Raw genomic sequence first — 17,212 nt, 5'->3', positions numbered from 1 at the left:
TCTGTACAAGTTTATATCTTTTAATATGTTTCAAGACATTCACTTGAAGCTGTACTTATACCATCCCTGGAAATACTTTCCCTGATATGTCTTAAGAAAGGTCACATGCTTAAAAGTTAAATTGTACTTTATCTCACTGCTGCTACCTTCTCAAAAACAATTAAAAAATATAAAAATGAAAACATTTACCATCAGGTTATGCTGGGTTAAATGACATGAAGAAAAACAAATATACGTTGGAGGATACTTGTTTTTAGGTTACAGAAAATCTTTCAGCAGTTATCAACAATATGGCAAAATAAATATGACAACATACTTTGTTACTTCAGTGTATGTCAGTACTTTTTGTTCAGAACAGATCCAAAAAGGAATTTTTGACTGTTTGGTGGCTGCACTAGCTTTTCCCAATTACTAGTCCTGTGGTCCAGAACAAACTTGGGTTTCTTCTTTGTTACTTCCCAAGAACATTGTATGACACATACCCTCCCTCTCATCTTCCCTTGCTGTGCATTTTTAAAGTATGCATTTTTGACTAAGTTTTTGCAACTCATCTTATCATGGGTTTCTTCAATATTCAAACACATTACATCCTCAATTGCTTGCAAAAAAAGCTCCCAAATGAGCTGATAAAGGAGTCTAAAAGATGTTAGACACTTGGATTACATTGCTATGCAGAAAACCTGCTCTACCCAGGCAAAGTGAAGAACTTCTGGAACTTACCAAAACATGATTTTTAATGTCCTGAATAATACAAAAATTAGTCCAAATAATCAATAAATCCCACAAAATCCAGACATATGATAAAATCTCTGAAATCTAAAACACATTAGAGAGACACAGAAAGCAAAAAGGCCAAATATATAGCATTTAGAAATGGTACATTGCTGGCTATAAAAATGAATGCATTACCAGTGTCCTGACTTTTTATCTTTCTTCAACATTATGCCCTGTCCTTATAATGTCCTTATCATTAGTTTGTAATTAGAAATTCAATTATTTGGAATTTATCTGCTGTAATTCTCAATACTTTTTCCCACAGTGATCATGCACAAAGAATGAAAGCTATAATTGCAGGGAGAGGTGCTGGCTCCCAGACATTCCGCTCTTTGGGGAGCAAGGTTTTGCCAGCTGAGGGAAGGAGGAAGAGAAGATTAACAGAAACACTAGCTAGACTCTCCCATAATTTTGTCCCACAAAACCAGAAGTGGCCAAACAGCTAATCCAGCTACATTTTTGCTCTGCCTGAGCTTTCCTAACATGAGTTGTGATGTTCATGCACTGAAGCTGGGGGGCTGACAAGCAGGCACAGTGTCTCCACAAGAACTTCCTGTGCACAGCTCAGTATGGCTATAGACCTCAGCTGGCTTTGTGATCTAAATTCTTAGCCTTTTTGAGAAGAACAAAAGAAAGGGAGATCAGCGGGAAATTAAAAAAGGAAAAGCTAATTGTCCCCAAGTGGAAATTTTCTTAGGCATTTCAGCAACCAGAGCTTGTCCTTTCCTGTGAAGAACCTCAGCTTTAAGAGTCCTTGTTGAAGCAGTATGAAGCCTGCATTTTTGTATCCCATGAACAAACTATGCCTCTCTAGAACTCAGATACACTCTGTGAAGTGAAACTTTGCAGTATGTCTACCTATCTAGGATAAAGATCAATGTTGAATTTAATATACTTTTCTATTAGATTTTTGAGGCAGATTAGCATTGTAAGACAGGTATATGTGCATTATCTTTCACAAGCACAGTATTTAAAACTAAAATATATATTTTTTATGCCACTAGATCACATTATACCACATTTATACTTCAAGAAGACATTTTTCCATAATATTTATTTTAAAAATCCCAGTTTTTTATAAATAATTTTACTTTTTAAAAAATGTCCCTTTGTACGTAATACTTTATCTGTCATCTTTTATTTTTTCAGTTACTCATTATTTTGTTAGTGGTACTAATTCTAATTGCAGGAAATGGAAAATATTACTGTGAAATCAGCTGCTAAGGCTAAAAACCTAGTTCAGGATTATTTTCTCTCATTGGGAAACATTTCAACATATAAGGCCAGGTTGGATGGGGGGTTCTGTGCAATCTGGTCTAGTGGAAGGTGTCCCTGCCCATGGCAGAGGGTTGGAGCTAGATGATCTTCAAGGTTCAAGACATTCTAACCCAAGCCATTCTATCATGCTCTCTAAGCTGATACTTTTCATATTAGTAAATAAACAAATAAATAAGGAAATAAAGCAGATTTTTATGACAGACATATAGGGGATAATTTTCTAGACCATGAATGGAAGGCACTCAGAGAAATACCATTAACAAATAATTAGAGCTGTAGGTATGCATCCATTCACATTGCTTTTGTAAGTATACCCCAGGATGAATAATTTTAGTATGTACAGTAAGTTCAATAAAGCTGATGCTTTATTGTCCACTGAGCCATCTTTTTCCTCATCTGGGAAATTAGCTATGCACATGTTTTTACATCAAGAGGAAAGGTAGTGTTCTTATTTACTAATATGCAGTACTATAAAACTTTGAAAAGAATTTTAATGATATTTGCAAATTAGTTGAGTCTAAAACTCACCTAGCAGCAAAGAATACAGAGAAGGTAATAGAGAAACTGCTGTTCATGTAATTTTCATAGCTTCTTACATATTCATGTTCCAAAAGGATTTCTTTCACAGAAGCTCATGCTCATCTAACCAGACACTTTGTAAGTAAAAATGCATGAAATTTAAACCAGCTTTTCACATGGACATTTTTTTATGGCTGAGTGTTTTAGCAATCCAGCAATGGTAGACACCTATAAATGTATAATGTGATGGATTAGATTGTAATGCAGTCTGGATGCATATGGAGGTGGTGTTTGCCCTTCAGTGCAAATCCATTTTAATGTCACAAAGACTTCATTGGAATTAATAGTGCATTGTCCAAGCAATAAGTAACATGTTGCAGTAGTTTTTTCCTTTGAAGAATAATCCAAATCTTGCTCCTAATCGTAACAATTATGACAAAGGATAAAGGTTCCCTTCTTACAAGGAAATACTAAGAAAATCAAAATATCAGTGATTCGGATGGGTTTGGATTCCTGGTTCAAACCTGGTTTTAAAATAGGAATCTTAAAGAATTTGTTGAAGAAGATTTGGTCTTTTCATGATTTGTCAAGGCACATTGTAAAACCAGCAACAGAGCTGCACTTTAGACAGACATGCATGAATTTGGGGCATGTCAACCTGGGGAGCTTGGGAAAGTTAAAACCAAAATAGCTGAAAGGTGTGAATGTAAAGCTTGTTATGTAAAGTGCTTTACCGTTCTCTGTGAATATGCTCCCTGAAATCCAAAATCCTTTTGAAGCCTTTCAGCAGTGAGACCACCTTGTTTCTCTGCAGGATTCAAAGGCACTTTAAACTGAGGTCTACATTCATGTTTAGGCATCTCAGTCTAGCTTTACTTAGGGCTTTCTGGTAGCTGCATCCTAAGTTTAAACCTTACATTAGAAATTATTTTTAATAGGGAAAAAAGCACCCAGGATTGGTTTCACATCTGTGTGACCTATATATGCTTTTAGATAATTCATATGTTTAAAATTAAATATTATGCTACATTCCAATGAACCTAAGAAAATCTTAGTGGACACCTCAGGATAAAAAGTAATAGAGTGACATCCCTTGTGATGTCTTCACCAAAAAACAGTGCACAAGCAAGTCTCCTAAATGACTCAATATTGTTGGTATCAAACATTCTGAAAATAAAAGTTCCTGGTCTTTCTCAAATTCTCAAAAATTGTTAACAAGACATTTTAAAATATAAAAAGCCTTCTATTTTTTCAGCATTCTGGTTTTAATTTTGAAGTTATTTTCTAAGATGGTAAAAGTCTTGTTTCAAAACCAAAAAAAAAAAAAAATTTAATCTTGCAAAATACTTATATTTAAATTCCTTGTAGCTAAAAGTCTCATAACAATAAGCCACTAAAAAAAAAATCCTCCAGAGATATTTAGATTAGATTTTGTCTAATCTAATTACTGATTTGGCCATTTCTTTTTATTTGATCCAAGTTTGTCCCAGAATCTCATACATGTAACATTTGGAAAAGCCAAAAATTTCAATTTTTAAGAAAGGTTATTCTGGGATATGGACAGAATTTTCCATTACAGTTGTCATGGTTTAAGCCCAGCCAGCCACCAAGCATCGAGTACCTCACAGAATCAGAAGGGTAAAAGCCAGAAAACACATGGGCTGAGATGCAGACTGCTTAGAAGGGAGAGCAGAAGCCAAGCAGACGGGCAAAGCAACACAAGGAATGCATTCAGCACTTGCCATGGGCAGGCAGGTGTTCAGCCATCCCCAGGAGAGCAGGGACCCACCAGGGCTGATCATTACAAGAACCATCACTCCAAACGTCCCCTCCTTCCTCCTTCTTGCCCTCACTTTGTGAACTGAGCATGATGCCAGACACTGTGGAATGTCCCTGTGGTCACTTGGGGTCACCTGTCCCAGCTCCTCCCAACCTCCCACCCACCCCCAGTCTCCTCACCAGCCTGGCAGTACGAGAAGCAGAAAAGGCCTTGGCTCTGCTAAGCCCTGTTCAGCTGTAACAAAACATCTCTATATATCAACTCTGTGCTCAGAACAAATCCAAATTACAGCCCCACACTAGCTACTGTGAAGGAAGTTAACTCTATCCCAGCCAAAACCAGCAAAAACATAAAGTCACAGATGGACAAGAATGTTAATATAATGGTAAAAATGCAATGTATGCATTCAGATTGCAAAGACTGATTGACAGTGAATATTTTAAATCCTTTTTTACTAACTTTTCAATCTTAAAAAAGTAAATTTCTGCAGTACTTCGTTAGTTATTGAAAATCTTTTTTTTTTTTTCCCAACACAAACCTTTTCAAAATACAAGTTATATTCAAGCTGTCTGTCAAGTAATATTGTGAGTGCCAACAAGATATTTTCCTCTCTTTTCTAATTGGGTAACACAGCTAATTACTGTTGTCTGTGGAATCATGTTTGATTGGCAGCTTGAATGTAAACAGAAACCATAATTTCAGATGATATTGTATAAACATTTGGATAGGGATGTGCAAGCATTTCTCCTCAACTAAGAGAAAAGTATATCTTAGATAATAAAAGTTACCTGTACATCATAGTTATCTATCTCTGATAAAAATTCTTTCAAAATATATGAATTCCTGCCAAATGCCAAGAATAGTTTCCAAAAAATTTTTGGCAATCTATTTATCAAAAAAATTGGAAATGTAATTATAAATTACACAGAAAATATGAAAAATGAGTGTCACAGTAATGTAGTCTTTGGATACACTTTAAAACCCTTCTAAAATTAGGTCTATAAAAAGTTAAGGAAACAGAGATATAGTCCATAGTAAAAAAGTATAACAATAAGAAGATGTTAAAGCTAAGTTTGAAAATATCTTCTAAAATACTGTACACAAATTAATTTCAGAAAGACTAGGATAATTGATGGAAGGGACCTGTGTCATGAATATTAACAATATGTCAGATTTCATAATTGTACTCCAGAATTCTCACTCCAAGTTTTCTTCATAATAATTTTTGATCTTAAAAAAAGAAAAAAAGAGAATTGAGTGTGTTAGACAAATAGATAGATGATAGATAGATAGATAGACAGACAGACAGACAGGTAGATAGATAGATAGATAGATAAAAATACACAGGTCAAAAGACAAAATACTTGGAACTGAAGAAGGAGGAGGAGATTGAGTCCTGATTTTTTCCTGAAAATTTTATCCAGGACATAAGAAGCAGAACAATACAAAAATCAATCAAAGGGATAAATATCTGCCTGAAACATTTATTTAGCAAATAGATGTCTTTACTTCCTTCATGCTTATTTTAACTAGTATTTTACCAAGTTAGCTTAACTGCTGTTCCTCAGTTTCACAGACATTTATTTGAATGCATGTATTTAATTTAATGAAGGATTTTTCAGAACGTTCATAATTCACATTAAATCATTGAAATTCCTGCTGGACAATTCTAACTGGTTCAAAATGTAACTACCAGTGGTAACTAAGAACGTGTTAAAATGCTGAGTTCTTTTCAAGAAGAAATTTGCATACTTTCCCAATTCTGACTATTTTATACTATTTGTTGTTTCCACCAAAAACACCCAGTAAGAAAATTTTGTATAGTTTACTGTCAGGACTTTTTGTTCATGAAACTGACCTCTCTAAATTTCATATATGAAGAAAAGAAGGGGGGAAAACTTATATAATTTAAATTATTTCAGGAAAAGACCTTCCTATACATAAAATATTTCGAAAACCCCTCAAAATGAAATATAATGGCAATCCCAAATGAAGTCCAGTTCTCCTGAAATTTTCTTTTTCAAAGAGAAAAACATCATTATGAAATGCTTGGTTGAATCCAGCAAAATATGGAAGCTGAAGTTTTGAGTTGTAATTGCCAATTAGAATGTTAAGCAGCAATTTTTTTGTTAAAATTTCTTCACTGAAGCTAGTTCTAAAGGTTCTGCCTGATTGCTATGAGACATTATTTTTCCAGAGCTGAGAGATGCTATGCCTTGCATTCTGTGCTGCACTGGCACAACAATGATCTAGAATATCAGGCACTGTATCTTGAAAGACATCATTTGGGAGCAATGGCATCTGGCAGTAAATGATGCAAAACATGACTTTATGTGACAATTCAGGCATTGAATGGTGTATTACTTTGAATGGCAATTGTAGTACTGAGTGTTTTCTGTTCGTGAAAATTTTGAGAAGCCAAGATACTGCAGAATACTGTGTGATTTATCCCTTGTGCCTTCTCTCCTTTGAGCCTGGCTGGATAGTTCTATCTGAACTGAAGTCCTTGATGTATTCACAAAGTAGGGAGCTCTCACATTGAATTATTCTCTGTGGCCTGTAATAATCGCTTGCATTGTGGCAGAATTTGTACTACAAAAACCCAGCAATTGTGGTTGTCTTATGTGTAAATGACCATTCGCTTTTGTAATCAATATTCTGCATATGGAAAATTATGCATATGTTCTTTTGATTGCTGTACATTAAAATGGAACATTTTTTCACAAATTAAATGTTCAGCTACGTACTGTTCACTTCTGAAAGCACAAGCCTTGGCTTTACTGTGAATCAATACAATCTCATTACACAAACCTTTTAAAAGTTTGTGTCATGTACTATTGTTTTTGTCTAATTATTTTGCTAGGGATAGGTTCATCTCCTGATTTTGAATATTTATGACACCATGTGGCTTTATTTTTTTTTAGCTTTGTGCATATGTTTAGTATACTGACCTAGATGGAATTGCTGGAAATTGAATTAAAATGTGAATTTATGGAAAAAACCAAACAAATTTATTAAAGGCTGACAATTCATTACATAACGACTCAGCTGAGCAACAGAAATTAACGTGATATATCTGCTAAGAAGTGAATCTGCTTTCATGACTGGAGACTGATAGCTCAGCAGGAGGAGGAAGCACATGGGAACAGCTCACTCACTACAGGCAGCAGCAGCTGGTACACAGCAGCTAAGGAGATTGCAGGGGTTTCCCACCACAATGTGCAGAACAGAACCATGACCACCTAATCTGCAAAATACCTCCTAAGCATAAACTCACAGGGAGATCTCTGACCTAAAAAAAACACTACCCTTATTTGGAAAGGCTTTTCTCTGTAAAAAAATCTTAAGCATATCACAGAGTGCACAGTCCTGCCCTGCTCTGAAAAAGAGCCAAAGCCCTCTTTCATTCTCAAATAAGATGTTTGTCCATTTGTCAGCAGTATGTTTGACCAGAGATTTGGGTACTACTGTATGCAAACTAATTGTTAAAAAAAATGCAGCATAGAAAAGGAAATTAAATTCCAGTTTTTTACACTATTAAATTCACTGACTTCTAGGACAACAGCTACAGGTCATCATCTGCTATTTTTGCATAAAAGCTTCTTACTGATTTTATTAAACATTGAAAAGAATTTAAAAATGCAAGGTAAATAGTGTATTGATATTTAAAAAAAGAAAGAACTTTGCCATATTACTAATAAAATTTTACTTGATGTGTGATTTGTATTTCAGATAAGGTTTACGTTAGGATATATCTTGCTCTTTGATCTAATTGTAATTGATGTGTATATCAACAGGAGATATATCCTCAATATGGATGTTCTATTCTCTTCCACAAACCCCTCCTTATCTGTACAGCACCTCAGAATTTCTTTTTACACACAAATATTAATACAGATCCTACCAGAACTGATTTTCTTCATGGTATAAAAAAGGACAATTTGGAGGGGCTAAGTGACATTGTATTACCCCATGTAGTAAATTTACTGCAAAGTGAGCTGACCAGTACTGACACTAGAGTAAATAAAAAGGAGACAATTCAGTGAACCTTGCAGCATATGAAAGGGGAAATTTTTAGAACGCAAAGTTAGACCTTGCTACCTGAAAAGAAGACTGAGGGCTGATGAATGCATATAAGTTTCACAGGTACAAGTGTAGGTCAGTTGGCTGTATGCTTTCAAGTCTTTTAATCTTCAAAAATCCTATTAAAAGTAGAAGCAGAGAAATTAAACATATATTGCTGAAACCCATCATGTTTAAAATCTACAGAACAGAAAGGAAAGGTTTAGTCTCAAACAGATTTACTTATATTCTTAAACATTTGGCACTACTTCTTTATCAAATGAATTGTATTTTTCTTTCTGAAGGAAGATAAAACCAAAGAATACATTTGGAAACCATTTTTGATTTATCATCTAGGAACTTTCCTACATCAGACACTCTCTTAACAAGACACTGCATAAAATATACCAGCATTATACCACTATACCTACCTCCATTACAAAAAGAAAACAAAATTATTTAAAGATGCTATTCTTTGGAAATACAAAACATTTAATTAGAAATCATCAAGTCAACCAACGAAAACTTTTATTTTATATGCATCTTCTCTATTTGTGAACTGATTAGTATTTGTTAGTTAAAATACCCCAAACCCAAACTAATTTTTCAAGTCTTTTTTTTTTTCTGCACATGATACTTAATCAAACATGAGTTCTGAGCATTGAACAACCCATAGACAAACAGTTAAATTAAGGTCATATAATATTGAAGGAAATAATTCAACAGCATATCAAAGAAAATTATTTACTCCTAAACATAAAGTAAGATTGAAGTTGCTGTCTGGCTAACTTAACTATTTGAGCTATTTCTTTAGTAAGCATATTTTTATAAGTAGTAGTATGAAATACAATTTTTTTCATTGTACTTGGTCACATATCATCTTTTCCTTTCATCATTATATTTGGAAAATTGCTTATTGGAATAGTCACGGAAGTTAAAGGAAAACAAAATTTTCTGTGGTCTTTTATTATCTAAAGAGAAATTGTTTTAGAGCATTGTTTCATCTTGCAGACAGCAACAAAATACCCAATGATAGGTAGAAGTAGGTAAAGCCCAAACTGGAAATAAAAGGTAATTTTTGATGGTGATTTTTGATGGTGAGGACAATTAACTACTGCAACAATTTTTCAAGTGATACAATAATCTTTTTCATCACTTGGAATCTTTAAACCAAGATGGGTGGGTTTCCAAAAGACAATCTGTTATGCCTCTGTGGGCTACTGTCTGCTTTGGTAAAACCAAATGAAATCTCTGATCTTCCTTGTGCAAGTCAGGCAACATTGTAATGGCACCTTCAAAATACATTAGGGTATTCATTTAGGCTTCTAAAATTCAAACTAATATTAACAGGTCTTTTAAAAAAAATATTTCTGTATTCTGGTCTAAAAATAGCTGTCATGTTTGTGATATTGATAGAAGCAGCATTCAAACACCAGCATTTTCTTTGTTACTATCACTCAAATGTCAAATGGGGAGTGGCCTCTGCCTTCTGCCTTGTTGTTCTATCAGCCACAGGTAATTTGTAAATAACAGTGACTGGGTATGCCAAAGTTTGTCCTTGTAACAAAAAGGAGACAGCTGAAGAAAGGAGGCAGGGGAACTTCTGCACCATCAGTGCCAGTTTGGGGATCTGTCAGTGTCAAATTATCATTTCCATTTTGTCTTGTGATTGTAACTTTCATTGTGAATTAGAGCATTGGTTCTGCAGCAGCCTCTTGACACATAGTGAGGGAATCATGACAGTGTGTGACAGAGCAATCAGCAGCTGAGCTAAACCAGGACTGAGGGGCTGCTCTGGACTAGAGCAGTGACATCCAGACTGTTAGAGCCACTAACAGCAGCTGTTAATGGTAACAGTGAATAGCTGCAGAGGCAACACAGGGACAAGGATGGCAAAGGTTTGGAGCTGAAACCTGGACCTTTCCTGTCCACTTTCAACTTCTAGCATGCAATCCAGATGGGAAAAGAGAAAAAAAAACTGTCTTTCCTGAGCAAGGCAGGCCATCTAGCAGCAGAGGTAATAAGACCAGGCAAAGCACCACAGGGGATCTGCTTGATCTAAATCAGATGTAGAGCAACCTTAGGAGTCCCAGGTGTAGCAATATCTAGCCTAGACCACAAATCAAGAAAATAGTGTTCTTCCTACAATCAATGTTACTTCAAATATCCCCACTAAAGAAGAGATGTCGAGGAAATGTTTCATTTTCTGTCAATTCTTTAATAATTTTGCTGCTTCAGTGACAGCAATGAGGGGTTATTCTGCCCTATAATTGTCACAAGAAGCAACTCATTTAGCTGTATTCATCAGAACATATTACAACTCATGGCTGGAGGGTAGGAAAGTTTCAAAACTAAAAAATGGCCAACTGCTGTGTAACATTCTGTCTTTTGTTCATGTAACTGGAAAACCCCATCCTAATTATGACTGGAGTTTTATATAGTCAAATATACATGTACTTAAAGTAGCTTACTTGCATGCTTCTGTTCTGTCCTGTCCATTCTTTCTAACAAAAACATCATTAGATATGTAAGATAGTTATTTTAAAGAAACACTTAGAATATTGTATCATTGAGTTAATTTTATTTGGAGCCAAGTCGCCTATGCCATTTGTTTATTACCTTCATCAATTACGTTTATTAATTGGGAATTTAGCATGTGATATACAGCAAAATGCTTGAAATAATCTTTTAATACTGAATACATAAACAGATGGTGACTGTTGAAAACCACATATAAATAAAATGTAAAATAACTTATTAATTAGAAAACATACTCCATAAATTCCTTTGCTAGCAAAGTTGTTATCTGTAGGTTTGTTTGAAATTAATTTTCTAGCAACTGTGATTTGCAATTGTACAGTATTGAGAATTACAGATGAGTTTCTCTAGTTTCAGCTGAAGATACTAAAAGACATTGAAGTCCATTAAAATCTCTTCATCTTAAGTGTATTAGAAAGAATAATTATTAAAGGAAAATATAAATACGATCTGGAAAGATGAAAACCTAATCACCTGGGTGACCTGGGTTGTGAAGCACAGTAGTCTTCCTTGTTTTATTGAGTCAGATTACATTTCAATGGTTATGCTGCCCAACTTCTTTTTCCTTCTGCACTAAATCTCTCCCTGTTGCATCACCACTGAAACCAACATATTTGCCAGGAATATACAGGAAACAATTGCCACTGAAAACTGTGTTTTTGCATTTTAAAACCTGATTTACAAACTTTTATGTCTATCTCAAGTTTCTTAGCAATATTTCCACTGAGATCTGAATATATACTAGTGGCTTCTTTTCTGGCTACAGAACAAGAAGCAAAGGAAACTCTCCACCTTGGATCAACAATCCCTGCTGAGGAATCCATCCATTCAACTGGCTTGATCAATTAGTCATTAAGGAGGTAACTATTTCCTTTTTAAAAAATGACAACTTCAGCTCTGCAAAACCACTGCACAATTGTACCCAAGAATACAAATATGCAGAAGTATATGAGAAGAAAAAAGGCCATTTTAGTATCATAGTCTTCTAGCCCAGTCAGTGCCTGCTTGCATTTTTTCTACTTTTAAAAGTAAGAAGATGAAAATGGGAAGTTGATGGTGTTTGGTGGATTCTTCAGGAAATAAATAATTTTTCATATATCACAGCACAAAAGCCCTTTAGTATAAATGAATGGACTAAATTATTTCTGAACAGTTCCTGAATTACTGCACATCTGATCAGTTCTGTATAAGGAAGAGGCATGACTTGCATTTTTGGGTATCAGGTCTATGGTTCAACCTCACACATTATAAAATACTTTTTCCCGTCATAATTCCTTCTCTTTAACATATTCCTATGTAAGCATGTTAGTGGTATCAAACTCTGATGTATCTGATGTGGAAACAAAATCTCTCACTATTAATGCTGTTTTATTGATCAGAGGCTGTATCCTGACCGGGTCAGGTTTTCCTGAGTGCAGTAGGTTTGTATCAAAAGAGGCCATCATCACTCATTAACCTGTGGGCTGCTCTCCCTGGAACCCAGTGTGTTTGGTCTCCCTCTCAGATTTCTGAAAGAACTGCACATGAAATTAAAATGGCGATATTTTTAGAAGAAAACGAACAAGTGTGATACTATTTAATTATGACATGAGGAAGACCTTATGAAAGAAAGCTAAAAGTTTAGATCTAAAGTGTAAGTAGGTTGAAATGCAGTGTGGGTTTACCAAAACTATAACCTAACAAGATAAAAAGGTAACATACCTCACAGATAAAAGAAATGTACTAGACTTCGTTTTTATTAAAACCTAGATAATTCAGATAATTCTACACTGCAAGATATTTGTCGAACAAAGATTATCAAAGAAATGGAAAGCCTTGTCTTTCGAGAGCAGTCATTCAAGCATGGCTTTTGAAGCTGCAAGGAAATATGGTTACAAAGAAATCACGGTATACATGCCATTGATGGAAAAGAGCCATTTAAAGATACAATGCATTTAAAGAACATTCACTGATGCCAAAATCCATTTAGAGGAGAAAATGAGATAAAGTTTCTAGCTGTCAGAACTTCTGAGTCTCTCTTCCATTGGAAGAACACGGGAGAGTAAGCTTCTGGGAAGGTCTTTGCATTTCTGAAAGGAGCTAAATAATGTAGTCCCTGGAGAAGCAAAGGGCTCCACTCAGTGACTTAGGTTTACTCTGAAGAAAAACATAAAGAGTAAGAAATTGTGCAAAAGATGTGAGCCTCACTTTTAAATGTCTCACTTATTTTCATTGTAATTATAAATATTCCTTTAAACACACATACTTTAAAAACTTTTCTAGATACTTTAATTAGCATTCAAGGATTTTTTTCAATCAATTATCCCCCCAAACCAGTGTAAGTATCTGAAGGAATACTTTCTTTTAAATGAAATCTCTCCCTTGGTACCTACACTTACAGTGAGTAGGAAACAGCTTCAGTTGGTGGAAGTTGGGGTGAATGCAAGATCTACCACCATGATAGTTTTCAATCACCGGGGCTGTCCTGGCTTTATTGTCAATGATAAAAAAACCTCCTTTCATGGGCTTTCTTCAGATTCCAAGAATGACCTGTGAGCTAATCCACCAGCTAGCAGACTTTGTAGGACAGTAAATATGACCTAGTTGTGTTACTTGGTCTTTAGTTTTAGCTGATTTCTTATTCTATAAAGGTAAAAAACTTTGACCAAAGATAATCAAAAGCTTTTGAAGTCACTGTTGAAGGTGCCATTGTTTTGTGCTAGAGCATATTTAAAATGTGTGTCCTCTGGACAGTACATTTCCTGAGCTGTTAAATGCCACCTCTGAGGGAGATGTGAAGGCTGCACTACCAGCAGCTGATTAGCATGTGAGGGTAGTAAAAGATACTCCTCAGCATGGCATCCCTTTCCTGGTATAATTGGAAATGAATGGGTGCAATATTTAAAGAATCTCAACAATTTCAGATAGAAGGATTTATTTTTATTTTTATTTTTTGTGGTTTTTAACGTGACATTATGATATGTGAATGTGGGTCTCATGTAGCACACTATTAATATTATTATTAGATGTATTATACTTTTGTCTTCAGATTTGCCCCCTACCCCAAATAAGACCACGTTACAACAGGGACTGGATAAACATGTAGCTTGATGAACCTCAACCAAAAGGAAGGCATATGAATAAAGGAAAACAAAAATAAAATCAAAAAGAGGGATTGCTTTTAAAATTTCTTCTTACTTGTTTCATTGTTCTTCTTCCTAGTTCTTTGTTTTTCCATAGACCTTTGCAAATTTCATTGCCCTCGCTAGTTTGAAGAACTTGCGCCAGAAGTCTTTTATACTCTGGGGATATCTTCCCTTTGAATATTATTCTGTAACACTTTGAACAGGTTGTTTTTTAAGGTAAGTGGTGTAATTTGCAATGCTTTCTTTTTCTCATAGCATCTATTTGAATATTCTTCCCTCTAGTTACCATTGCCCTCATCAATCTGTTTCCTACTCAGCTCCTCTGTTTGTTACCTTTTAGCCAAGACAAGAAGGTAAAATAATTTCTTGTCTATGATGACATTAACAGATATGTAGCATCTCAACTATATTGCATTGCATAAGTAGCCAAATAATATATCCTTAATCAAATAGTTCTAAATATTACTAAAAGTTTGATTTAAACAAATTCAAGCCTATTTCTCTGTTTTAGCAAAGTCTCTCTAAAGACCAGCATTCCATGTCCTGGTAATCTTCTGTTTGAATGAATGCATGTCTTTATGCAAGTATCTTTCAAATACTTCCTGACCAAAGTGGCTTGCAAGCAGGTTTAGAATTCACTGCACGCATTCTGAAGCTATAACATTCCAACATATTAGTTCAGTTGGGTTCTGAATGGTTCACGACTCTTCATTTTCCAGCAACTCAATGTTTATGGCATGTGCTCAATTGTTTTAAGGCATGACTAAAAAGTGTAAAACTGGTCTATGAAATCGCTAGTCCTGAAAAAATTCTCTGCTCTGTTGAATTCAATAAGCAGTGTGTATATTTACTTTCTCAGTCTATTACTTTTTTTTTTTTAACCTTTTGAGTGTTTCAGAATTGTAGGGTTGGAAGAAGTACTTAGAAATACCAATTTTCTGTATGCAAACTTCATGGTGCAGAAAACACTTTTTTTTTTTTTTTAAATGTGGGAATGTGAGTCTCTACAATAATTACAGCTTTGCAAAGCAATCCATAGAATTTTACCTACTTCCTCAAGACCACTGAGAGAGAGGAAAGATGAGGAAAAATACCCTATCTCTATTCAGCATCCTGCAGTAGGGAAAATAAAAACTGAACAGAGCATTGTAATTTGGAGTTTGAGGACAAAAAGACATAAAAGTCTGCTTCCCTAAAATAGTACATACAAAAATTCCTTTTCTTCATAGGCTTCTTCAGTTTGCACGTCATGAAACCACATTGAAATAAATCTTTGAAATTAATTTCTCCTTTGGACGCTAACAGCTTTTTTAAATAATCTGTTTTCCTTAATGATGAGAGAGGTACAAATTTTAAGAAAACTAGCAGATGTTTAATGGCCATTTTAACCTAATTGTATTGACTGTATCCTGTTGAACTGAAGAATTGTATCCATTAGAATTGTCTTGTATAACATTCTGCCTCCACTGTAGTGGCAGTGGAATTTCCTGGATCATTTAGGTAACTTAAAAAATGAGATATGTCAGATTCCCTTTTGACTTCATCTCTCCCCAGTTGTGAAGAAAATATAATAATTAAAAAGAAGAAAAAAAAAAAGAAGGAATTATATGAGTTGTAGGCTTTTTCTAAAAAAGCTGCTTTTCAGTTGTATTAAAAGTGTCAGCATTGACTAAATGGAGAAATATATTTTTTTTCTTCATGATAGGTTAAAAAAAATTGAATGCAAATGCATTTTCAGTTTCACTACAGGTAGAAAGTATGATGCCTAGTTTTACACAGCTCTGCTAAGCAGGTATGTATGCATCACTTGAAATGGTGTCTAATATTCCACAGATGGCAATTACTTGCAGAGGAATGGCTAGGGACTTAATTAAAAAGGCTGAGAGTTAGCAAAGTAAAATGCTGCAGAAGCACATGAAAAATCTATACATTATGCAAGGGACTCCATAGAATATTTAGGAAGCTAAAGGTGTCTTTTTACATTTTCCCTTCATTTCTGCACAAAAGGTTTACTGTAAAATAAAGGTTAGTTATTTTATGTTTAAAATTATATTTTAGCTAACAACCTACTACACAACAAAGCAAAATATATTTGACTGCACAATATTGATTTTACATGAAAGCACATCAGTTAGTGAAATGCAAAAACCAATAAAACATCACCCCTGGCTGGGATAGATATCTCTAGATACAATTTATTTTTACATTTAAACCAATTATTGGGCTTGTTGCATTTAAAAATGTACACCATATATCCTTTCAAGGACTTTTTTATTCAATCAAATCAATTGCATTGATCTCCATATTCCATATTAAACACCAATCTTAAATTAAAGCTGACACATTTTGAAGGCCAAAGTACAAGTTTCTAAGCAGAAATAAATTCTACAAGGCTTTCTTTGTGTGTTTTTATGCCCAAACATGAATACAAATATTGATTATGTTTTAACACACAATTTATGAGCTATTTCAATGCTTATTTCTTCCTAAAATTTGTTCAATAATAATACAAAATTACCGAAACAGAATGCTCCCTGAAGTTCTTTCTGTTGCACTGGAATATGATGATCATTTTCATAAATAATTAATTGACAGAATGGAAATAAATCCTTAGGCATAATTGTTCATGAAGAATATATGACTAACAGGACATACAACTAATCTACCACTTGTTGAAATGCAGATATAGGGACAAGATTTTTTTTCTTTTGAACATTTAATCAGGAGAGTTAGCATTGAACTTGAGCCTGACCAAGTTGTTTTCGCTCCCAAGCAGTGTCTATAAAGAGAAGCAAGACTGTAAATTCAGACAAAACTCTTATGCATAGGACTAGTGCTGAGTATTCTCATGGCCTTTGTCCGCTGATGATAGGGGAAAAACTCCAATTTCATAGAAAGAATCCAGTGTGTATTCATCCAGCTGTCCTTTCCCTTTATGGCATCACCTCTCAATGCCTGGTAGAAAAACAACCGTGCCACTTGGAAGGGGCTTCTCACTTCTCCCTGGCTCATCAGCTTCCCAGCTTTTAAAGCGCTATTGATATCGTTTGTACTTTGGAACTTCCATCTCCCAATAGTTTTCAATTAGCTCTACATGCATTATCCAACTCTCTTAAGCTTTCCAGAGTTTACACGG

This window comes from Pseudopodoces humilis, chromosome 7 (genome assembly GCF_049639895.1).
Source record: "Pseudopodoces humilis isolate 2021_Gansu_Grassland_sample_001 chromosome 7, ASM4963989v1, whole genome shotgun sequence".
NCBI classification, from domain to species: domain Eukaryota; kingdom Metazoa; phylum Chordata; class Aves; order Passeriformes; family Paridae; genus Pseudopodoces; species Pseudopodoces humilis.
This window is presented reverse-complemented; position numbering follows the sequence as displayed.